The sequence below is a fragment of the Nicotiana sylvestris genome, chromosome 4 (genome assembly GCF_000393655.2).
Source record: "Nicotiana sylvestris chromosome 4, ASM39365v2, whole genome shotgun sequence".
Classification (NCBI taxonomy): domain Eukaryota; kingdom Viridiplantae; phylum Streptophyta; class Magnoliopsida; order Solanales; family Solanaceae; genus Nicotiana; species Nicotiana sylvestris.
This window is the reverse complement of record NC_091060.1, coordinates 27,540,435-27,566,846: the sequence shown is the minus strand read 5'-3', so window position 1 is coordinate 27,566,846 and position 26,412 is coordinate 27,540,435. Positions and strand designations below refer to the sequence as shown.

Genomic DNA, 26,412 nt, shown 5'->3' with positions numbered 1-26,412 from the left:
GCTTACAAACTTGCATTGCCACCTAGTTTATCAGCAGTCCATCTGGTTTTTCCTGTTTCCATGCTTCTAAAGGATCACGGTGATCTGCCTCATGTGTTAGATTTCAGCTCAGTCCAGTTGGACAAGGATTTGACTTATGAGGAGGAGCTGATAACTAGGTATTTTGACGTGTTTCATGCTCCTTCTTGCTTACGCTTTGATTATAAAGTCTTACAAAATAGTCCCAAAAGGCTCATAAGTTGTGCTTGATTGCAGGTTTGATCAACAAAGTGATGAGACGTCAAAGATCGGCTTAAAAGGAGTGAAACCTGCACAAGTACCAAAGACAAGACAACTCAGGACAAACAGGCCTAGTGCGGCCGTACTACACTTTGTGCGGTCCGCACTAGGGAGATTCAGAGAGCTGAATTTGAAGGCATCAAAGCAGTGCGGTTGCAGTACATATTGTGTGGTATGCACTGAAGACACCGGTCCGCACAACCATTTTATGCAGTCCGCGAAAGCAAACTTCAGAGGGATGTCAAGTGCCAAGGTTCAAGCCCGTGCGATCCACAGTCCATTCTGAGCGGACCGCATCGAAAGCCTCCGCGGCCGTGGTCCATTCTGCGCGGTCCGCGGAGCCTGGGTTCAGAGAGTTAAAATTTTAAGAGTCAAGAGCCTAGTGCGGCCGCACACCATTTTGTGTGGTCCGCACTGACCCCGTAGGGGCATTTTTGTCCAGTTTTTCCAACTTAGTATAAATAGAACTTTTTTCCATTTTTAGGGTATCGACTATTTTTTGAACTGAGTTGCGCTCGTGAGAAGACCATCTGTAGCCATTTTGGGCATTTTTACTTAGTTTTTATCATTGAATCTTTGTATTTACTTTAGCAATTAATTAATATGCTTTTATCTTCATCTATTTCTCTGTTTTTCTCTTCAAGCATGAGTAGCTAGACCCATTAACTAGGGTTGTGGCTCAACTCTAGTGTGGGTAATTGATGGGTGTTGTGATTTAGGGCTAGATTGACTATGGGTGTTTGTTATTTGGGTCAATTTTATGGTTTAATTTATGAATTGGTGGTTGCAAACACTGGTTTATGCTAAGTTGACTTGGCTCTTCTTGAGAAAGAGAGCCTAAGTCTCCAAAATTGACACAACAAGGAATTGGGATGGACTCAAGAGGATTGTTAGTCCTAATTAAAGGGTTAAACCTCGAGAAAGTAATTACCCGACTTGAACCCTAGTTGCTTGAGCAAATTTGCCTACCCAGTTAGTCTTGAGAAAGTCAACTGGGCAAAATCACTCTCTCTACCGAGAGGTGTGAAAGTGGGTAAAATCGTGCAGCAGTTATAGCATATTTCCCCAATCATGTCAATCGTGCCTTAGAAGCAATTACCCGTCAATTGTCCACCTAGGAGGATGCCACTACCCTAGTGCCTTTTTATCCATTGGATACAACTTTTAGCAATTCTCGTTTAGCATAATCTAGTTGCATTTATAATTAGTAGTTGATAATAGTAGTTTGTTAAAGAAAACCCAAAATGATTGGAAGTGATATTTGGAACAACTACATGATCCCAATCTAAATAGATACTCGACTCCATTCCTAGCTCCTTGTGGAAATCGATCCCGACCCACAAATCGGGTAAACGCTATTGCGACCCTATCTTCCTACTTTTTAGTAGTGCGGAGTAGGCAGCGATCACTTTTTGGGGCCGTTGCCGGGGAGCTAACAGTTTTGGCTATCTATTTAGTTAGTTTTGTGTATTGTTGTTCTTTCCTTCTTTGTTACTTACTTGTTTGTGTCATTACTCAGGTACCAACATGGCTTTAAACAACGCTAATGACCCTCTTGGAAACGTGATAGCGGGGGAGGAGGTAGATGATCTTGAGCAAGATGAGGTGCCTCTTGCACCTCAAGGTCAACGGAGAGGCCGGAATGCCAATGATAATCCAAATGATAATATTTCAGACCCTCCCCTGGTTCCTCGAAGAGTGGCTCCCCGAGTATTACCAAACCAGGGCTACGCAAGTGCTATTGTCCCACCCAGAATCCGTGCAGGCAACTTTCAGATAACCAATGTAATGTTGACCTTACTTGCGCAGCGTGGGTACTTCACGGGCGCTGCAAATCAAAATGCCTACAAACATCTCAAGGGGTTCGTAGATACATGTTGGGGGAGAAAGCAGACGAATGTGTCCGAGGATGCGTTGAGATTGGGACTTTTCCCGTTCTCACTTCGGGGAAAGGCATTAGATTGGCTCGAGAGACTCCCCAACCATTCTATCACAACTTGGGATGAGTTGGCGGATAAGTTTATTGCCAAATTCTTCTCACCAAGTCATATGGAGGAACTTCGGGATGAAATATTGACCTTCAAGCAATAGCCAAGGAACCTTTGCATGAAATTTGGGAGCGGTATAGGACGATGGTGAAGGAATGCCCAAATAATAATATGACTGAGGCCATGATCCAACAAACCTTCTACCAGGGCATAAATACTACAAATCAATGTATTGTGAAGCAATTGGCCGGGGGCAATTTTATGAAGCTTTCTTATGATGAGGATGTGAAGTACTTGATGAAATGGCGGACACTTCTTCAGCATGGCAGAGTAGAGAAAATGTGCCTCAAGGTGACCCTACGGTTATCCATTTGCACAAGGAATTACATGATCATGGACAAGCGATAGCCTAGCTTACTACTACTATGAACCAATTGGCTAAGACACAGTTGCAACAAGTTCAGAATCCTCACCAAGTGAATGTCGTGGAGGGTGTTAGTATGCTTGTCAACAAAAGAAGGCAAATGAGGAAACAAAATCAAGGAAATTCTGAGCAATTTGTTAATGAATATGATGGGTGTCAAAATGATGGTTATGATGACTAAAGTGAAGAGGTACAATATGTCAACAACTATCAAGGCAATAGAGGCAACTCTTCAAACCAACAATGGCGACCCAAAGGAAATTGGGGCAATTAACAACAAAGTGGTGGAAATTGGAACAACAACAACCAAAACAACAATTGGGGTAATCAAAACAACAACCAAGGCAATTGGAATGGAAATAACAACAATTAGGGCAACAACAACAATCAAGGCAGGTGGAACAACAATGGAAACCAAGGCAACCGGGGGCAAGGATTTCAAAGGCCCCCAATGTACCAACAACCGAACAATCCACCCCCTTTCCCTTCTTAAGGTCCTAGTTCTTCTGGTAATGATATAAGCAGAATTGAAATGATGTTCAAGAAGATGATAAAAAGGAATGCGGATTCGGATGCACAGTTAGCTTCTCACAACACCTCTATCCGAAACTTGGAGGTGCAATTAGGCCAAATCTCTTAGTCATTGAATACTCGCCCGAAGGGTGCTGTACCAAGTGATACGGTAGTGAACCCAAAGGGTGGGAACAATCATGTTATGGCGGTCACAAGAAGTGAGAGAGGAGGTGATGTGAATGCATCTAAGCAAAAACAAGTCGTGGATGATGATGTTGAGTTGAAGATGACGAAATCCCTTTGGTAGTTGAAGATGTGGTTGATGAAAATGTGAACAATGAAGTGAGGATTGATATTCAAGAAGTCGAGGTGGAAACCCAAAATGATGTGAACCCGTCTAGGGAACACATAATTGATATGCCGGAGCCGGTTGTGCCAAAAGCCAAGGCTCTTTTGCCAAGGCCATCTCCACCTTATCCTCAAAGGCTCGCGAAGCAGAAGAATGATAATCAGTTAAAAATGTTCATTGACATGATGGAGAGATTATCTATTAATGTGCCTTTGGTGGAGGCACTTGAACAAATGCCAGGTTATGCAAAATTCATGAAAGACTTGGTTACAAAGAAGCGTTCTATGGATTGTGAAACTATAAAGATGACTCACCAAGTTAGTGCTATAATGCATTCAATGGCCCCGAAGCTTGAAGATCCCGATGCTTTCACCATTCCTTGCACATTGGGAGTGCGGATTTTGCCAAGGCTCTATGTGACTTGGGAGCTAGTATCAATTGAATTCCCTACTCGGTTGTCAAAACTTTGGGTATCGGGCAACCTAGGCCAACCTCAATGAGACTTCAAATGGCGGATCGATCGATGAAGCGACCTTTGGGCATTATTGATGATGTGCTTGTCCGGGTGGACAAATTTATTTTGCCGGCCAACTTTGTCATTTTGGATTGTGAAGTGGACTATGAGGTTTCTATTATCTTGGGCAGACCTTTCCTTGAAATGGGGAAGACAGTAGTTGATGTTAAAGCAGGTGAGCTCACTTTATGAGTGGGAGATGAAAAGGTCATTTTCCATGTTTGTAAATCTATGAAGCAACCCAATAGCACCGAGGTGTGCTCATTTGTAGACCTTGTCACATCTGTGATTGTGGATGATACCAGTGCTATGATCAATGTGGAGGATCTTCTTGAGGCCGTGCTATTAAATCTTGATGTCAATGAGGATGTAAGTAGAGTGGAGTGCGTGAATGCCTTACATGGGATGGGCTCTTATTCCTATGAGCCTAGAAAATTGTCATTGGATCTTGAAAACGGGAAAACTCCACCAACAAAACCATCAATTAAGGAGCCACCGGTGTTGGAGTTGAAACCACTTCCTCCACACCTTAGGTATGAATTCTTGGGCTCAAACTCTACTTTACCAGTTATTCTTTCTTCTTGCCTTACTAACATGCAGGTTGAGGCCACTTTGGCGGTGCTTCAAAAGTGGAAAAGGGCAATTAGATGGACTCTAGCTAACATTCGAGGAATAAGCCCCACATTCTGTATGCACAAAATTATCTTAGAGGATGATGCAAAGCCTTCCTTGGAGGATCAAAGAAATTTGAACGAGGCTATATAAGAAGTGGTGAAGAAAGAGGTGATCAAATGGTTGGATGCCGGGGTTGTGTACCCCATTTTTGATAGCTCGTGGACTTCTCCGGTGCAATGTGTACCGAAAAAGGGTGATATGACTGTGGTGACCAATGACAACAATGAACTTATTCCTACTCAGACACTCACATGTTGGAGGGTATGTATGGATTATCGGAAGCTAAACAAGGTAACCCGAAAGGACCATTTCCCATTGCCATTCCTTGACCAAATGCTTGACATCTCGTGGGGCGTGCTTTTTATTGCTTTTTGGATGGGTACTCGGGGTATAATCAAATCTTAATTGTCCCGGAGGACCAAGAGAAGACCACATTTACTTGTCTGTATGGAACCTTCGCTTTCTCTCGGATGCCGTTCGGATTGTGTAATGCTCCGGCAACATTCCAAAGATGCATGATGGCTATTTTCACCAACATGGTGGAAGATATATTGGAGGTCTTCATGGATGATTTCAGCGTGTTTGGTGATTCCTTTGAAGAGTGTTTGGGTAATTTGGATAGAGTGTTGGCCCGGTGTGAAGACACAAACCTCGTACTCAATTGGGAAAAATGCCATTTCATGGTTGAAGAGGGTATAGTGTTGGGTCACAAAATCTCAAAGCATGGAATTGAAGTTGAAAAAGCCAAGATAGAGGTGATTTCAAGGCTTCCCCCCCCCCATTTTTGTCAAAGGGGTGAGGAGTTTTCTTGGGCACACAGTTTTTTACCGGAGGTTTAAAAAAAAAATTCAAAAGTGGTACACCCCTTGTGCAAGTTTCTAGAAAAGGATGCAAAGTTTGTGTTCGATGAGGTATGTATGCAAGCATTCGAGCTTCTCAAGCTTAAGTTGACCACTACCCTTATCATTATCGCACCAAATTGGAGCTTGCCTTTCGAGCTCATGTGTGATGCAAGTGACGTTGCAGTTGGGGCTGTTTTGGGTCAAAGGGTTAACAAGATATTTCATCCGGTGTACTACGCAAGCAATACCATGAATGAGGCTCAAAGGAACTATACAGTCACTGATAAAGAGTTGTTGGCTATAGTGTTTGCAATGGAAAAGTTTCGACCATATTTTATGGGGGCCAAAGTTATAGTGCACACCGATCATGTTTCCCTTAGGTACTTGATGACAAAGAAAGACTCTAAGGCAAGATTGATGAGATGGGTGTTACTACTTCAAGAGTTTGATCTAGAAATTGTGGACCAGAAAGGTAGTGAGAATCAATTGGCGGACCATTTATCCCGTTTGGAGGAGGAGGGGAGGCCTTGTGATGGCCTTGAGATCAATGATTCATTTTCTGACGAACAACTCCTTGCGGTGTCAATGAATGATATGCCATGGTTTGTTAATATTGCCAATTACCTTGTGACTGGAGTAATGTGTGAGCTCTCTTCTAACCAAAGGAAGAAGCTCAAGCGGGATAGTTTGGACTTCTATTGGGATGAGCCATACTTGTTCAAGATTTGCACAGATGGTGTAATTAGTAGATGTATCCCGGAGGAAGAACAATTAAATATCTTAAAGGCTTGCCATTCTTCACCCTATGGTGGCCATCATGGTTGGGTAAGGACCGCATCGAAAGTTCTTAGTTGTGGATTCTATTGGCCCACCTTGTTCAAAGATGCGGGTGATTTTGTGAAGAGGTATGACGATTGCCAAAGAGCGGGCAGAATTTCAAAAAGGGATGAGATATCTCTCAATGCCATTCTTGAGGTGGATATATTTGATGTTTGGGGCATCGATTTCATGGGTCCATTTGTTAGCTCTTATGGGAATACTTACATTCTCGTGGCGGTTGACTATGTCTCAAAATGTGTTAAAGCCGTGGCTTTGCCTAACAATGAAGCCCGGAGTGTTGTTGCATTTCTTAAAAAGAGCATCTTCACAAGGTTTGGCACTTCTCGTGCGATTATTAGTGATGGGGGGTCTCACTTTTGCAATAAAGCTTCTGACACATTGGTTTCCAAGTACGATGTCAATCATAAGGTTTCGACCCCTTATCATCCTCAAGCTAGTGGTCAAGTGGAAGTCTCCAACAGAGAAATCAAAAGTATCTTGTCAAAGATGGTCAATGCAAATAGGGCCGATTGGTCGAAGAAGTTGGATGACGCTCTATGGGCTTATCAGACGGCTTACAAAACTCTAATTGGGACGTCTCCGTATCAGTTGGTGTTTGGGAAAGCATGCCATCTTCCGGTTGAGTTAGAGCACAAGGCCATGTGTGCTTTGAGGAAGTTGAATCTTGAATGGGATGTTGCAGCTAATATTCGTGTTGAACAACTCAATGAACTCGATGAATTTAGATTTCATGCCTACTCCAGTTCGTCCTTGTATAAGGACAAGATAAAGTACCTTCATGACAAATATGCTCGTGGAAAGGAGTTCAACATAGGTGATTTGGTTCTCTCGTTCAACTCACGGTTATGTCTGTTTCCAGGAAAGCTCAAATCCAAATGGAGTGGACCGTTTGAAGTTGTGTTTGTGACCCTTTTGGTGCTCTTGATTTGAAAAACAAAAATGGTGAAGTCTTCAGAGGTAATGGGCACCGGGTCAAGCATTATCTTGGAAAGTTTGATGACAACCATGTGGTGGCGCTCCTTCATCTCAAGTGATGTGGTGGTAACATGCGCCATGTCGCGACGTTAAATCAGGCGCTTTTTGGGAGGCAACCCATGTGTTTTTTCTTCTTATTTTCTTTGATTTTCTTTGTAGTATAGGACTGATTTTTGGGTTGGCTGGTTATGAGATGTTGCAGGGATTGTGTTGAGGCAATGCAAGACATAGTAAGAAAATGTTCAGTCTTTGAAGTTGCTAGTGCAGCCACACTACACTCTGTGCGGTCCGCATAGGTGAAGGCCAAAGTGATACCTCTCTGAATTTAGCCACTGCGGCTGCACTACACTTTGTGCGGTCCGTAGTGGACCACCGCAGCCGCAATCTATTTTGTGCGGACCGTAGTGGGATACTGGGCCAAGCTTGATCATAACATCCCAATGCGGACCACGGTCCATTTTGTGCAGTCAGCACTGGTAGGTGAGGCTGGGCCACATGAGTTTTTCTATAAATAGACCCTGGAGACCCCCTTTTTACTCTTTTCGCAAAAATTGAATTAGAGCATATTATTACTGTTCATTCCCTGATATTGATCGTGAAAACTTGCTTAGCATTGATTAACTTCACTCCACCTCATAATCTGGTAACATTACACTCATTTCTTCCATGATTAATGTTGTAATTTTGTTCTATTTTCATTTTCCTTTTCTTAGCTTATACTTCTTCTTCTTCCTTCCATAATTAGTTCAACTCTAGGATTAGATTAGTTTAAAGGCTGATTTCTGTAGACTTAGTAGTTTTATGGACTGGGTAAATCGTTTAGGGACAATAATTTAGTGGAAAGTTGGGCTTTAAGGCAAATTTAAGAACCTTAACTTAGTGCCACTTCTGGGCACGTTGTGTGGACCGCGGTCATTTTTTATGTGGTCTGCGGTGCCCTAGTGCAGTCCGGAACACCACTTTGTGCGGACCACACTAATGATCTTGTGTCAAGGTGACCCTTTCCTAGTGCGACCGCACTACATTTTGTGTGGTCCACACTGGCCCAGTGCGACCGTGGTACCATTTCGTGCGGGCCGCACTAGTCAGATTCAGAGGAAGGATAGTCTGAACCCCATCCCTGTGCGGACCGCGGTCATTATTGTGCGGTCATCGATGGTCCCTCTGCGGCCGCACTCCATTTTGTGTGGTCCGCACTGGGCTGTTTCTGCAACCTGCCTACAACTTTTCAATTTTGTCTGCAATTCTTTCTGCAGAAATGTTGCTCACTACTTCTATTGATACTAACAATGTGAGATGACTATGTTTGCATATAATGGTTAAACAAAGAGTTAAATGCTCCAAACAACCCGACAGAGGTGATTCCTCCCGGGGAGGGAAGCAGAGATTGGTTAAACTCACTCCCCAGGCTCATCAAAACATAAAGAAGATGAGAAAGGCAATTAAGGAAGCCGATAGAGCCTGTGATCTATCGGGGAGTGAGTATTTTCCCTCCCAATATATCTCTTCAGACTCAGCACCAACACATTTCTACTCAAGTTTCAGATTGACAGATGACACTCCTCCACCATCACCCACTGCCCAAGCACCAGGGCATGTTTCTACTGAGTCGTCTGAGGGCTCAACAGTCGGCAGTGGTGAATACTCCACCTCCCCCACAACTTCATTATGTGGGGAGGGTGCAGACGGAGGTGAGGAGGAAGTGCAAGGGGATGAGGAGGTAGCTGAGGGTAGTGAGCCTCAGGTTGGGGGCATTGCCCGAACTAGAAAACCCGAAGTTTGGGAAGATAGGTTCATGAGCCGGGTGGCGTAACACAAATTTAGGGAGTGGTGTCCAGTGAGAAAATTGATACCGGAGCGGAGTTTTATTGATAGAGATCTTTTACCCCACAATCCTGACGTGCATAAACAGTTCAGAACAAGAGTGGGTTGGGAGCACTTTTTAGATGACTGCGTGGATGCTAATGAACACTTAGTCAAAGAGTTCTACTATAATGTAGCCCACATCGTAAAGGGTTCCAAAGTGACTAAGGTTCGGAACCTCAAGTTGTTGTTTGACGTGAAGTCGCTCAACGAATACTTGGGTTTCAATGAGGAAGATGAGTCTCTTTATATGGCAAAGCTGTATATGGGCGAGGAGGTCCGTCCATGGTTAGCTCAGTACTTGGCAATCCCAGGTACCATTCCGGAGTGGTTTATTGTTGGGGTCAAAATACTACGGAGGACCCTAAACTTTGAGGTGAGGGGCTGGGAGACATTTGTGTGCATTCGGTTAGACCCTACTACCCATGACCAGACACTTCCTCTCCACCGGGCTGTTTTGGTTGCTTCCATTATGGCGGGGTACCCCATCAACATGGGGAATGTGATGTCCCGGATCATTTCTATAGTGGGTGCCGAGAGCGACCGAAACTATCCCTTACCCAACACCCTTACTATGTACTTCCGGGACTTGCAGGTGGACAAGAGACGATACGACATCATGGTCAAGCGACATCCCCGTTCTCCTGGTACAGCTTGAAGGGGAATGACAACCCCAAGGACAAGAACTACAAAGCCCCTGCTTCTGCCCCAACTGACCAGTCTGAAGAGCCAGTTGTGGTAGAGACCCCAGCTGAGCCTGCCTCCACTCATACTGAGATGCCTCCCGGACCTTCCACATCAGCAGGCCCGGAGATCCCATCTACCCGGGGCCATCCCATCACTGCCCACCGGCTGAGCCAGGCCCTTCTGAGTATAAACAACTGGATGTAGACTGCCTCATCCAAGTTGTCCACATTGACTACTACAGTAGAGGCTCAGTCGGCTCCTCCAGCCCCACAGGTGCCCCAGTCGATAGAGGATGCTTTGAAAGAGATACTTGAGAACCAGAAGAAAATCCTCACTACTCAGGAGACATTGACCAAGGTAGTCGATTCACACAGCAAGGCTCTCAAGGAGCCTGCTCGGGAGCATAAGAAGCTTAGGAAGACACGGGCCTCCAAGGAGTCCGTGAAGGAGATGAGGGAAGATATAGATAGACTGAAGACAGACCACCTGCCTTTGGGCCTATTGCTCGATGACCCAGTCTCAGCAGCTCATCCACAACCGGAGCTGCCATAGAGGCCTCCAAAGAGGAGGAAGATCCCTAGAGCAGATGATGCCATCATCCAGTTGGCGGACCCACTGGAGGCTTCCTCCAGTCAGCCATAGGGTGTACCAGATCTAGAGCCTGTCCAGGTCTAGGCCCAGGTCCCAGCAGCTGAGCAACAGGGCACCGGGAACCAGTCTGAAGTTCCCGAGCACACAGAGGACCCAGGGACCATCCATAATCCAATGCAGATCGACAGGGCTTAGGGAGTCTTCATATCCTTTTTCTATTATTTTTTATTCTTATTTGGACTAGTTGGCATTGGGGACAATGCCATCTTTTATTTGAGGGGGTGCGCCTACATTTTTGGATGACTGTATATATTGATTCATTTTATGCTTTCTTGATTTTCACATTTGGTCTGTATATAATTTGATATTTAGTTACTTTTATCGCATTTTTCATCTTTCTTTGGGTTTGTATATAAAGTTACATCATTGTATATATTCCCCCATTGTATATTCAAACTCCCTATTGTATATATTCATTCTATTTTCCGCAAAAAATTCTCGTTTTTAGCTTCTTATTTATGTTCGTAGCTTTTGTTTTGTTTTGGATGTTTTCAATAAGCCTTTGGTTTTCTTAATGCCACGGTTCTTTCCAAAGGTGGAGTGTTGTGTGAACCGGGCGGCTCTTCCCAATGATGGATGGCGTGACAACCTTCTTAAGGGTTTGAGTCCGTTTTTGTTTTTTGTTTTCAGTAGTTTATAGTTAAGGATACCTCAAGCAAAGCTTCACTTAGGCCTAGCACATTTGCCTTTGATCCCATGGTCAAAGACAAAATGTTGTGTTTAGGATGGTGAAAGTCGTGACCTTGAGACTCTTGTGTTGACCGATAATCATCAAGTGGTTTTTTGGGACCATTGTGTGCTCAAATCGTATCTAAGGTCATTGTGGGCCCCCGAATCTATGTCTTTAGCGATCATTTAGCTTGTGTGGTGAGTAATTGAATTGCAAATCCAAATCCCGAGCCATTGCTCTTGAACTTGCCCCAAATGTTTGTTGAGGCAAAATGCTAAGTGAATTTTGACTGGAGACGTGATTATAGGCCCTCCTTGATTCAAATAATAGCTTGAAAAATTCCATAGCCTACCAATGATATGATCCCTAGTTAACCCTTTTGAGCCTTAGACCTTTTTCTTTCAAGAACCATGAGACAAGCCTATACCCGTTCTAAAAGATACCCCATCTTGGCACCCAATCTTTCCTTGAGCACATAGCAAAAGTATACGTTTGGGGGGAGAGCGAGGGTGGCAACAAAGTGGTAAAAGGCACAAAAATAAAGAAAAGAAAAGGCAATGAAAAATAAAGAAAAGCAAAAGACAAAAAGAATGCTCAATGTGAAAAAGAATAAAAAGGGATTCAAGAAAAGCAAAAGAATGAATGGTGTGGAAAGTTGAAAAAGGAGAAACGGTTTGAATTGCATAAGAAAAACCACATGTTTGAATTTGAGGGTAAAGAGCTCGCTTGTTATACGGGATCCGACGCATCCAACAGAGCGAAATAGTATTCCATTCTTTTCGATGGCATCCTTCCGCATTGGCAGCGAGTGGAGTGCCACAATCCCATTCATCATTTTTGATCTACATAAGCCAAAGCCCATAGCACTGGCGACGTCTCCGGCATAAATGCAAGGTCCCTCTAACCCCTTAGAAAGAAGTGAGATGACTCAAAAAGTCAAGAGAATGTGTGCCAAATGAATCAAAAGAATTGCTTAAGGGAAGATGGAACCCACTTAGATCAAAACATTTCCTACCCTGAACCAAAAGCCTTCACAATAACTCCACAAAAGCCTTATATGATCTTGAGTTGAATGAAGCTTACATTAGTGTATACTTACATAAGGGGCAAGCATATGGTACTTAGAGCCGGACTTGTAACCTTTTCTTGAGAGAGATGAGTGAATTCCCATTAACCTCGGTTTGTGTGCCAATATTCTAAAAGGTGAGGTTTGCTTAGGAAGAGTTTAGGATGTGTGAGTTTGGGTTCCACAATGACCAAAGTAGTTGATAGAGTTCTTTGATGTAATGAGTCAACTCTTGATGCTCTTGTGTCACACTTGATCCATGGTTTTTCAAAGGTTAAATGTTGTTAATGATTCATTTGTATTGAGGGCAATTGTCAGTCCCAATTGATGCTAGTTGAGGTTACTTTAGGATATCTGAAAATTCTTGGAATTTCCCTTAAGGGGTGGGTCTTATTTTATTTGCTTGAGGACAAGCAAAAGCTTAAGTTTGGGGGAGTTGATAACTAGGGATTTTGACGTGTTTTATGCTCCTTCTTGCTTACGCTTTGATTATAAATTCTTACAAAATAGTCCCAAAAGGCTCATAAGTTGTGCTTGATTGCAGGTTTGATCAACAAAGTGACGAGACGTCAAAGATCGGCTTAAAAGGAGTGAAACCTGCACAAGTACCAAAGACAAGACAACTTAAAACAAACAGGCCTAGTGCGGCCGCACTACACTTTGTGCGGTCTGCACTAGGGAGATTCAGAGAGCTGAATTTGAAGGCATCAAAGTAGTGCGGCCGCAATACATATTGTGTGGTCCGCACTGAAGACACCACGGTCCGCACAACCATTTTATGCGGTCCGCGAAAGCAAACTTCAAAGAGATGTCAAGTGCCAAGGTTCAAGACTGTGCGGTCCGCGGTCCATTTTGCGCGGACCGTATTAGAAGCCTCCGCGGCCGCAGTTCATTCTGCGCAGTCCGCGGAGCCTGGGTTTAGAGAGTTAAAATTTCAGAGTCAAGAGCCTAGTGCGGCCGCACACCATTTTGTGCGGTCCGCACTGACCCTGCAGGGGCATTTTTGTCCAGTTTTTCTAGCTTAGTATAAATAGAACATTTTCCCATTTTTAGGGTATCAGCTATTTTCTGAATTGAGATGCGCTCGTGAGAAGACCATCTGTAGTAATTTTGGGCATTTTTACTTAGTTTTTATCATTGAATCTTTGTATTTACTTTAGCAATTAATTAATATGTCTCTCATCTATTTCTCTGTTTTTCTCTTCAAGCATGAGTAGTTAGACCCATTAGCTAGGGTTGTGGCTCAACACTAGTGTGGGTAATTGATGAGTGTTGTGATTTAGAGCTAGATTTACTATGAGTATTTGTTATTTGGGTCAATTTTATGGTTTAATTTATGAATTGGTGGTTGCAAACACTGGTTTGTGCTAAGTTGACTTGGCTCTTCTTGAGAAAGAGAGTCTAAGTCTCCAAAATTGACACAACAAGGAATTGGGATGGACTCAAGAGGATTGATAGTCTCAGTTAAAGAGTTAAACCTCGAGAGAGTAATTACCCGACTTGAACCCTAGTTGCTTGAGCAAATTTGCCTACCCAGTTGGTCTTGAGAAAGTCAACTGGGCAAAATCACTCTCTCTACCGAGAGGTGTGAAAGTGGGTAAAATCGTGCAGCGGTTATAGCATATTTTTCCAATCATGTCAATCTTGCCTTAGAAGCAATTACCCGTCAATTGGCCACCTAGGAGGATGCCACTACCCTAGTGCCTTTTTATCCATTAGATACAACTTTTAGCAATTCTCGTTTAGCATAATCTAGTTGCATTTATAATTAGTAGTTGATAATAGTAGCTTGTTAAAGAAAAACCAAAAATGATTGGAAGTGATATTTGAACAACTACACGATCCCAATCTAAATAGATACTCAACTCCATTCCTAGCTCCCTGTGAAAATCGATCCCGACCCACAAATCGGGTAAAAACTATTGCGACCCTCTTTTCCTACTTTTTAGTAGTGCGGAGTAGGCAGCGATCAGGAGCCGATGGATATTCTATCCCGATAGGTTCGATAGTTGAGGACAAAGAGTTATCCTTCAGTTTGAGTGCAGTGGAGAGGCCAGTCGGTCGAAGCAACTACTTGGGAGTCCGAGTTAGACATGCAGAGTAGATATCCACACCTTTTTACCAGTCCAAGTACTTTTCTATGTCCGTTCGAGGACGAACGATTGTTTTAGAGGTGGAGAATGTGATGAACTGATATGTCACCTAGAGTTTTAGAACTTAATTATGTGTTTCGAGGCCTCAAATACCTCATTTTAGCCTTTCTCGATTTACGTGCATAATAATGTCACCCAAACTCACACCACTAATTGGGATTGTGAGGCAGTTGATGCAATTATAAATACCCAACGCGAGTCGGGGTCGATTTCACAAAGAGCTTTATGTGGGATTAGGTATATACCGAGTCTAGTGTATGACGTGCCCAAGATTGCACTTCCACATATTCGGTTGTTTCTTTTCTACGTCTAGTTTATATGCTAATGCTTGTAATTGAAAAGCTAAGAGACAAGTTTTTGGTATTGTTGTTTTTCAAGTGATAAAACATATAGGTTTGTAACTTCCGCTTAGATGGTTAGCTAACGGATTGAGAGCTTTAAGGCGTGTTTGGTTTATCGGGATACAATATAGCAATCACACGCGATTACTCACTCTATACCTCTCGGTAGTTTGAGTGATTTTGCCCAATTTGTCTTTCTCAAGTCCAAATAGGTATTTCAAGAAACAAGTGATAGATGTTCAAGTCGGGTCTTACTGTCTCTAGATTCAACCATTTAATTGAGGCTATCAATTTCTTGAGTTTACCCCAATTTCTTGTTACCCAAGTTTTCCTAAACTTAATCACTTTTTCTCAAGTAAAGACTAAGTCAATTAGGCATGAATTAATATTTACAACCATCAATTCTCAAATTCAAGCAAGAACTAGGCTAATATCATATACTCAATCATAAATAAGCACTAAATCAATCACCCATTAAGTACCCATACTAGGGTTGGGTCACAACCCTAACTAGAAATTTATCTACTCATAGTAAAATGAAGAAATTAAAGAAGAAACTAAGATAAAATTCATAATAGATGATCAAGGAAAGAAAATCTAATGTTAAAATGTTGAACTAGTACAAAGTTACCCAATATAGTAAAGAAAAACAGCTATCTACTCTCAGGTGAACCAAACTTAACCTAAAAATGACAAAAAGATCTATTTATACCCAGCTAAAATTATCGAACAAAATTTCCCCCTGCGGAGGTTCTACGTCCGCATAGTTCTGTGTGCGGTCCGCACTTTGAAACATGGCTTGACAGGTTGGACTTCCGCGGCCGCACAATTCTGGGTTGCGGCCGCACTTCTTCAACTTCTGCGGACCGCACATTTCTGAGTGCGGCCGCACTCTTGATTCTGCGGCCGCACAATAATGGTACGGTCCGCACTTCTTGACCTTGGGCTTTGGCATGGGGGACTTCTGCGGACTGCGCATTTCTTAGTGCAGCCGCGCTCTTGATTATGCGGCCACACAATAATTGTGCGGTCCGCACTTTGCAAAGGAATTCTGTTAGAGGCTTTCTTTATGTTTTGCGGCCGCACTCATTATTATGTGGTCCGCATTTTGCCCTTTTATCCTTGTTTTGGTCCTTGTCCAAAATTACTCCTTCTTGAGTTGATTTTTATCTCTTTAGCTCATATTCCAACACTCCTACAAGAAAGCATATTTCATTAGTTTTCTGAAATACCTTTAAGCAATTAATTTTGAGCTAAAATTAAAGTAAAAGAGTGCAAATAAGTAGTCAAAATCCCTACTTATCATGCAGCCCGTGTATTTTTTCGAGAGGCTTGTATGTTAAAAACTAAAAAAAATATGAAAATTTGCCTTAAAAATCTATTTGAGTTGACTTCGGTCATGTTTTGAGAAAACAGACCTGGATCTGTGTTTTGACGGTCCTGGTGGGTCTGTATCGTGATTTGGGATTTGGGTCTATGCCCGGAATCAAATGCGGAGGTCCCTAGCTCGAGTTATCGTGTTTTGTAGAATAATTAAAGTTTGAAGGCTTAATGAATATGAAAGTTTGACCAATATTTGACTTTATTAATATTTGATCCGTATTTTGGTTTCAGAACTTGGTACAGGTCCATTACTATATTTATGACTTATCTGTCAAATTTGGTGAGAAACGAAGTTGGTTTGACGTGATTCGGACGTCCAGTTGTTAAAATAGCAACTCTAAAGTTTTCTTGATTTTTATTTGATTTTGGTGTCCGATTCATAGTCCTAGATGTTATTTTGGCGATTTAATCACGCGATCAAGTTCATATGATATTTTTAGACTTGTGTGCATATTTGGTTTAGAGCCCCAAGGGCTCGGGTGCATTTCGGATAGGCTACGAAGTGGATTGGACTTAAAATTCATAGCTGCTTCTGGTGTCTGCTCCAGATCTTGCATTTGTGAGATCTGGCTCACATTTGCGAGGCCTGGCTCGTATTTGGGAAGAAACCATCGCATTTGCAAACTTGGGCATGGTTGGGGTTCCTCGCATTTGCGAGGTAAAAGTGCGCAATTGCGAACTTGGCATTTCCACTTTTGCGGAGGCAAAGTCGCATATGCGACTTAGCACATTTTGTGAAAATCTTCGCATTTGAGAAGATTGATCCGCATTTGTGAGAAAATCAAGATTCACATTTGCGATCATTTTATCGCAAATGCAATTACTGGGATTCTGAGAGGAGTTCGCAATTGCGACCTCTTTCTCGCAATTGCGAACAAGATATCACAATTGCGACATCTGCAACTGTGTAAAAGTTGAGTTAGACGGGATTTCTCTCATTTCTTCAAATTTCAAACCTAGAGAACCCTAGAGGCGATTCCCAAGAGCCCTTCTTCCCAAATCCATTGGTAAATGATTCTAACATATTTTCTTTCAATCTTTCATTACATTTCATAAGTTTTCAACAAAAAATCTAGTATTTTTATGGAGGAAATTGGGGGTTTGGGTAGAATTAGGAATTTTTGTAAAATTGGGATTTAAACCTCAATTTGAGGTCGGATTTCAAAACAAACTACACAACCGGACTTGGAGGTGAATGGGTAATTGGATTTTGATTCAAATTTTGGGTTTGGACCAAGCAGGCCTGGGAGTTGACTTTTGTTGACTTTTTCAATAATAACCTAAATTGAATCTTTTTGCAATTGTGGGGTGGTTCCTTAGGCTTATTTTGAATCGTTTGGTTGGTAATTTGCTAGATTTTGTTGTTCGGAGCCTTGTTTGAAAGGCAAAGCTGTGGTTGAGCTTTGAGTTGGTCTTTGGAGCGAGGTAAGTGTTGAGTTTAACCTTGACTTGAGGAAATTAGGGACCCTCAGATTATGTGCTATGTGAATTTCATGTGTTGTGGCGTATATGCAAGGTGACGAGTGCTTATGTGTCGCAGAATCACTTGTTTCCGTAATTTTTTGTTTTTCCTTAATTATCCCCTTCCCTGTCTTAACTGTTATATGCTCTAAATGTCTTCCATGCATAGTTGCTATCTGTTAATCAGTGTTTCCTCATGTTAATAATGTTAGATCTTTTCATATTTTCATGATTCCCTGCTATTTAATTGGCTTACTAGCAACGTCTCATTGTCACTTACTGGACTTGTCTTGTTGTGTGGTATTACTTATGTGAATTCCCATATTGTACAAGGTTTCTTTTCTGGTTCAGCTTTGTATTCATTGATCATAAAGGTTCTTGTGATTCGAATTATGTGATTGTGCTTGTTGTGTATTTGGTACTGATATGATGGGATCGGGTTACGCGCCACAACAGGTGAAATAAGGGTGAATTGATATGATGGAATAAGGGTGAACTTGTACTGATATGGTGGGATCGGGTTGCATGCCGCAACAGGTGAAATAAGGGTGAAATATGATACTGATATTTATATAATGGGATCAAGTTGCGCGCCGCAATATTTATTTATTGATTTTGATTGTTGATATTTTTACGGTGGAATAAAGGAGGATTGTGTTGTACGGTGGGATCGGGTTGCACGTTGCAACAATCTATGTGTTTCTATTTCTTGAGCTATGTTGGTTTTCCGTTTATTCACTTGAAACTCTAAGGATTGGTAACTCTGATCATCACTGGCTTATTTCTTGAGGCTGTAGCTATTATCTTCAGTTGACTTTCCTATTTTGTTCCGTATTTCCCTTTCTGTCTTTATTATATGCAGCATACAAGTTGTAGTGTAAATGACCTGCCTTAGCCTCGTCACTACTTCGTCGAGGTTAGGCTCAGTGCTTACAGAATACATGGGGTCGGTTGTACTTATACTATACTTTGTACTTCTTGTGCAAATTTTGGAGTCGATCCCATCGGTGGTTATTAGCGTGCTCGGATTGGACAGCTTGTGAAGACTTGAGGTACAACTACTCAGTGCCAGCAACACCTGGAGTCCCCTTCCCTTTTTATTTGGCTATGTACTTTCTTTTCAGACAGCTTTATGTTATTTCAGACCCTTGTTTGTTATTCTAGTAGCTAGTGCACTTATGACACCGGGTCCATGGTTGTATCAAACGTTTGGCTATTTTAGCTTTCGCATTATTACTTTGGATTACTGCTGTAATTTCAGTTCTTTCTCATTAAGTAAATTTAAACTGTTAAAAATGGATAAAATATTCTAACGTTGGCTTGCCTAGCAAGTGAACTGTTAGGAGTCATCACGGTACTGACGGTGGGAATTTTGGGCCGTAACATAGATACTCTTTGAAATAAGCCGGGATGAACCTTTTTGAAATAATAATTGGTACTTAAATTGTATAGTGTAAGCTAATTTATTTTTTTATTGTGTTGCTATAATGTCATTACTGATTTTTGATTGTGTGTTTATATGAAGTCTCCGTTAAATTCTGTCATTAGATTGTGATTATCCTATTGAAATTTAGGTACATATCATTAGATTTAATCTGCATTCCCATTCTGCTCATGCACCTCATGGCGTTGACGGTTCTGTAAACTTTAGTTTTAGAAGACAGGGTGGCCAGTCTGATTTTCATTGTATAAAACAGCTGGAGAGTCATTTTTGGTAGTTTGCGCGTCTATTTGCCTTTTTAACTACTAGGACTCTGTAATTGCAGTTTTTCACAATATGCGGATTTTTTTGCCCATAGATCTTTCTTTATAGGGTGTTTTTTTAATGTCTTAAACAACTCATATGCCCCTCCTTTTTAGAAGCAAAAGTAAATGAAGAAGTCACTTGATCGTTAGTCTTGCTGTTCATCTACTACCAGCAGGATTCTGGTAGACGTTCTATTTTTTTCATGTTTATGTGCATCTTTTGCATGTTTGTGAACAAAATTATGAACTATTTGACCATGCTATTTTTTTCTTAAGAAATACTAGCACTTTAAATTTTTTCATTACATATTTAAGTTATTAGGGGAGGTCTAGATCAGGATCGCTTCACTGACGAGTATTGAATAGATCATTCCAAGGCAAAGAGGACTAAACAAAATTTAGATGCTCCATTTCTATTCAGTGTTCACATTCTTTAATTGTTGCCGCTTATCTTCTAACTTTTTCCCTCCTAAAGCATTTGCAATAGCAGGTTATTTCAGAGTTCAAAAGGAAATGACTTGAGATGGTTAAAGATGGATTTGCATCAATCTCTCAGGTACAATTATCATAAAAGTTTTGTAACCTCGAAAGTTGTTAGGTACTGAATTCGGATACCGGGTCGCTCTATGTGGGTTGATCCAATCTATTTATGGAGAGATAGAATTTGGAAATAAATTAACTTCTTTGGAGAAGTTACTATACATTTAGGTGTGGTTGAGAGCAGTTTTTCCATAGCAGTTAATTTCTTTCTCTTTAAAAACTGATTTTGGTCTTCTTCTTCAAATGGGTAAGAACGAACAACAAAAAAGGAATTACTCTCCCTTTCTCATTAATCTTCTTATTACTTAATAGAGAAGTTTTCTCTTCTTTTTTTGTAAAATACATATAAAAAAGGCATTTAGTTTATGGAACTAAACTTTGTTTTCCAAGAGAATCAAAGTTGGACTTAGGGGCAATTTTCTGGGTTGTAATTTTATTCCACTACATAACAGGTACATGATTCTAATTCCTATTCTTATTGTATTTCTATTAACAAAAGTTTCCCAATTCTCTTAAATCGTAGCTATAATCGATCAGACTATCCAATCTAAGAGTTGCTACCAGTAGCTGACAGGGAAGGAAAATGAGAAAAAAATATAAGGCTATCTGAAACGGTGTACCTTTCTGCATACTCTGGAGAATGCATAATTTGGAAGGAAAGGAACAACTGATGGTTGGAAGATGCCACATCTGCAATATAAATATTAGAATATAAATGTTTGCACCTGTCATCTTTTTGGACTAACTTAAAAATGCATATGACTAAGAAATATTTTTTTAGTTCCTTCAAAACATTTAGGCATTGTTCAGGAACTGTGAGAACTTGCTATTATTTTCTAGCAATTTGTATTGTTGTACCTCAAACGATGTATCCAATACCTACTTGATGTTAATAAATATTGATTGTATATTCATTAAATGTTTCGAAGTTTGTTATTATAGTGTTGGACCCCTAAGGTAAGAAGCAAGAACTCATTCTAATCGTGAGATTCTTCTAGCTGAGATCTCAGTCTATCTCTTTCTCTACTGAAGATCTAGCCTTCTTTTGTTCACCGACCCCGAACTAGCTTTCTCTGATGCTAAAGCTTCCTTTCAAAAAAGTGCACAGTCGCCTCCTTTGCGGGGGAAAGATCCTTGTTCTTCCTTTCACTTCCTTTCTCCAACTCTGACTGCATACCTTCTGTAAACCCCCCCGAGTCCTTTACTAATCCAAGGTCGCATACCCAGACGGAAACTAAGCTCCCACTCACGACCCATGTAACAAGCTACGCCAAGTAAGAAGTGTAGAACAATTAGTTCATAAGGACCACCGTTGTATAACCATTCATCAACGGATGCCGCTTCCCAGATTGGGTAAAAATGTAAACCTATAGCTGCAGAAGTAGGAATAATGGCACCGGAAATAATATTGTTTCCGTAAAGTAGAGACCCTGAAACAGGTTCACGAATACCATCAATGTCTACTGGAGGAGCGGGTTGCAAGTAACTAGTATATATATAACTTAAGATCGTTATAGCCAGTAAAGACTAACATAACTAGTTAAATTAGGTACAAACTCAACTAACTAATCATGGTGGAGTACCGATGCTTCACCTATACATAGTCGAGTATAAGGCTTGGTTAATTATAAATGACTTCAGTTTGTTGTTTATCTACTTTTTCAACTAATATAATTTGGAAAGTGACATTGTAAAAGCAATTATATCTGGATTATCTTTGTAAAGGACTCTTCATTGATTCAAGGCAGAATATATAGACAGACACTTAAATTATCAAAGAAAGTTCACTTGAACACTTCAACTAAGCCATTTTCCACCGAAACACTTTTACTATACTTTTACTGTACCAGTTTAATACGTCCGACTGACATGGCAAATAACATGAATATCACTGCATTTGAGCGCGTGAACAACAGAAATATGCTGACAAAAAGCCTATTAACGGTACAATAAACGGTAACATCCCTCCTTTCTCCAATAATATAATTAGACCCTCCTCCCTCTTATCAGCCCTAATTTTTCACCATTCCTTCAAAATCCAGCCCTATTTCTTCAACTTTTTCTTGATTTTATTTAAAATTTCTATTATTCTCTCCAAATTGTGTTCGAATCTTGGCTTAATAAGCTCTCTATTATGTCTTTCAGAGCAAGAGTCGATTCATATCGGTGTGGTCATGAATGTCAATTGAAAACTTCATGGACTCCATCTAATCCTTGAAGGAGGTTCTATGGATGCAAAATTAAAAAGGTAAGTGATAATTAACTACAATTAATTAATTTTTAGTCCTGTTATTTTTGGGCTAATTTTAGTTTGAATAAATTTTTTTGAAGGACAAAGGTGGATGTAATTATTTTAAGTGGGTTGAAGACGAGTTTCCTAGTCAAGCGAATAGGGTTATTTGGGGTTTACTGAACAGGGTCAAAGCTTTTGAAGAAGAAAGGGCTCGAGCAAGAACAAGGAGGAATAAATTGGCTTCTATTACAGTAACGATGTTGATTATTTGGGTCTGCTACTGTGTCGTTAGTCATTGAAGTTGTTATGATTTTGCTGGTGGTTGAAGTATTTTGTGGGCAATTTGTAGTGGTGGTAGATATATTTTGGGTGTAGCTAGTGTTTTTGGATGTAATTGTGGCATGTGGCCTTACTTCAATGAAATGAAACAACTTCTGTAGTTTTATGCAATTTGTTATGCCTAGGTAAAAATATTTCTACAGTTTTTATGTATTGGTTCAATTTTTCTGCAGTTTGATGTTTCCAACTGAATGCATACAAAACTGAATGCATTTGTTTAAACTGAATACAATTTTTCTGCAGTTTAATGTTACTAGCTAATGTGTTTAAACATAGGCATTTAAATTGTATTAAACAGAATGCTACCAACACATTTAAATTGCATTCCAGCTAAAATATTTTCAACAATTCCAAACAACTAGCAAAATACATGAACTGACCCAAAAAAGACAAAATAATCAATCCAAGTTTGGATACTTAGAAAAATACATGAACTGAAATCCAAAATAGCATAATCCTAACACAACTATAGCACTGGAGGGGCTGGACTTGCAACTGAAGAGGTAGTTGCTAAAGTTCCAATTTGGCTTCTCTTGTTTGCACTTAGTTGTTGTAGCTGGGAAGTAGTTATAGCATTTCTGCCTTAAAACTTAAGGCCATGAGGTTTAAATCCAAGATCAATATTGACTGCACTGGTATCCTTTACAACCTTGGTCCCATATGATACAAATCTTTCACCCGAACTACCTGGCTGAAATTGACATAAAAGGCACATAGATCAGTTTTAACAAATGGTAGTAATAACAAAATGAAGTTATGAATAGACAGTCCTTACATTAATGATAGTCATTTCAGTTGTAGGGTTGGTGTAACATCCATAACCAACATTTCTTGACCTCTTATGTCCATCAGATGGTGTTGCAGATTCAGCACATCTTCCTCTTGTTCTTTTAACCCCAACATTAAGTTTTCTAAGAGCAGTTGGGGGAGGTGCATTTGGAAATGCACCCCTACCAAATCTAGTATTATTTCCCCTTCCTCTTCCATTGGTTGTGCTTGTATTAGCACTCTTTCCCCTTCCTCTGCCACTGGTTGTGCTTGTATTAGCACTCTTTCTCCTTCCTCTGTCACTTCCCCTATTAGTTGTTGTAGATTCTTGAGTTGCTTGACTTCCTTGGCTTTATTGAGTTGCTTGAGTAGACTCTCTCATTCCAGCCTAAAAATTCTAGAAAGTACATATATAAGTTGGCATTTAAGTGAATAAATAGGTAAAAAATATTACAACATAACCTTAATTGGCATGTAGACTTGTTATGGCCTCCTTGATGATATTTTGAATATGTCATCTTACCTCCTTGCTTAGAGAGCTTGCCATACTTCTTTTTATTAGGCTCATTCTTTACCTTTCTTCTTTTCTTTTGGGGCCTGCCTGGCATTGACTTTGGTGCAGGAGGCTCAATTACCATGTTATTAGTGTCAGACCACATCTTCATATTGGGGATTGGTTCAAGAAAGTATTGGTATGCCTTGAGAAATGTCTCCTTTCTATACCAGTGATCCACATAATTGTATGATTCTTCTTGGTGATAGATTGAATATATTGCATGTGCACAAGGGATCCCTCTTAACTGCCAGGATCTACAAGTACATGTTCTTCTCCTCAAGTTCATTATGTATCTGTATTCATACTCATTAACCTCAAACCCATCAGTTCCAAACCACAAAACTTTGCATTTTCTAGACAACTCTTTATTTTCTTCTAGAATCACCCTTGCCATAGGAGATATGTCTGTAATCCAAGTCTCTGCAAACTGGATCATATCAACATGTCTCCTAACTACTTTATGTCTAATTTCCTCTAACATGGTAATAATAAACTTGTGCCTAGGTGCTATTATCCAAGAATTAAAGGTCTCACACATATTATTTTCTACAATATCACATTTAGAGTGTTCAAGGAAAAAAGCTCTACACCAATACTCTTTGTTATACTTCAATAAGGTTTCACATATACCTTTTCCAAGATTTCCAAAAGCATCCAGTTCTTCTTTCAACTTCACCTCAAAACTAGCCTTAGAACACCTCCAGAATTGCTTTCTCATCTCCTCACCTCTCCAAGTTTTTGACCAATTAGACCATATATGCCTAGCACACATTTGATGCTCACAATTTGGTAGTAACTCTTGAATGCTTGGTAAAAAACCCTACAAAACAACAATGAATCAAACAGAAAATAGATGAGATAGAATAAAGTAAGCTAAAATAGAATGTAGATAAAACAGAAATCAACAAAAATCAGAAAGCTAAAACAGAAATCAGAAAACTAGTGAGAAGCTTTTGACTCATGAAGTCAGAAATCAGAAAGCTAAAACAGAAACAGAAATCAGAAGTAGAAAGATAAAACAATATAAGATGAAGTAAAGTACCTTTTGCATATCAGACATAACTGTTAATCCAGCTCCATCTCCCAACTCCAAGTCAACTATTAAGTTGTTTATAAACCAACTCCAAGATGTTTTTGACTCATTGTCTATCATAGCCCATGCAATGGGATACATTTGTTGGTTCCCATTTTTCCCAATAGCTACCAACAATTCACCCTTACATGCTCCTTTTAGAAAACACCCATCAAAACCAATGATCTTCCTGTATCCTTCCAACCAACCTTTCTTCAATGCATCAAAGCAGACATAGAAATATTTAAACAGATTCTTTCCAGGCTCTGAATTTCTATCACTTTTGACCAAGCAAGTACTACCAGGATTGGTTTGTTTAATAATATCAGCATAGTCACATAATCTAGCAAACTCCATCTTCCAATCCCCCATAAACTTCCTAAGCACTATCTGTTTTGCCCTGTAACAGATGGTTCTACCAACATATAAACTCAATTTGTTTCTAACCAATTCTTGTATTTCCCAGATCCTAATATAGGGCTGAGATGTGATCCTATCTCTAAATTTGTCAGCGATATACTTAGAATCACAAAGCTTGTTTTTGTTCATTGGATTGCACTTGTGAACAGGATGATACTTCTTAACTATAAAATTCCCTAAATCCCTGTCAAGACTTGCAAATAACTCCCACTGGCAAATCTTTGATTTACATTTCACCCTCACCCCAGTTGCCTCATTAGGTCTAAGTTTCAGCTACGCATGGTATTCAATAGCATAGTCAGTCACTGCCTTCCTAAATTGTTTGACATTCTCAAATATCATGCAAGTTCAAAAATAACCACAACACAATCTGGATCATATCTTAACTTTGTACTCTTCCTTCTACTTGGCAAATCAATACCAATTTCAGCTTCCACATCTAGCCCATCATCAGAATCATCACTACCTATATCAGAACTATCAACATAGTGCTCATCCCCACCTAATTTACTAGCATATTTGTCTGTCTTGTTCTTGCCAATGTCTTTAAAGCCTCTATCTATTTTTCCTTCTCCTAGAGGTAATTCTACATGAACAGTTGGTTTTTTCCTTCTTCTAGCCTTTAGCTTGGTTCTCTTTTCATTCCTAACAGCTATCAACTATTCATCAGCATCACTATCATCTTCTTCTAGTACAACATCAAACTCTGAGTCACTGCTATTGTCCAGATCTAAAATAGCACCATCAAAGTCTGTAACATCATCTTCCCTTACTTCAGTTTCAGTATCAACCTCTTTCCTTACTTCAGTTTCAGCAGCAACATCTTCCCTCACTTTACTTTCATCAATAACATTTTCCCCCACTTTACTTTCAGCAGCAACCTCTTCCCTCACTTCACTTTCATCAACAACATTTTCCCTAATTTCAGTTTCAGCAGCAATCTCTTCCCTCTCTTCTGTGTTTGTTTTCCCAGATGCAGCATTAACTTCACTTAAACCTATTTCTGGACCACAAATAAGTCTAGTAGGAGGCACATCATCCACTACCTCAGGGTCTAGAACAAT

General features: G+C 40.4%; 1 long non-coding RNA gene across 2 annotated transcripts in view; it reads left to right on the top strand.

Annotated features, from left to right (window-relative positions):
- The window catches only part of LOC104214338 (uncharacterized), a 29,137-nt gene extending 8,316 nt beyond the window's left edge, over window positions 1-20,821 (top strand). The window contains exons 1-3 of one of the 2 annotated variants that reach the window (XR_707885.2): window positions 19,480-19,603; window positions 19,896-19,976; window positions 20,484-20,821. This is a non-coding gene — a long non-coding RNA (uncharacterized lncRNA). Of the gene's footprint in view, window positions 1-19,479; window positions 19,604-19,895; window positions 19,977-20,483 lie in introns of those variants that run through there. The other variant, XR_011406514.1, reaches the window with a different exon arrangement.
- Window positions 20,822-26,412: the final 5,591 nt, after the last annotated feature.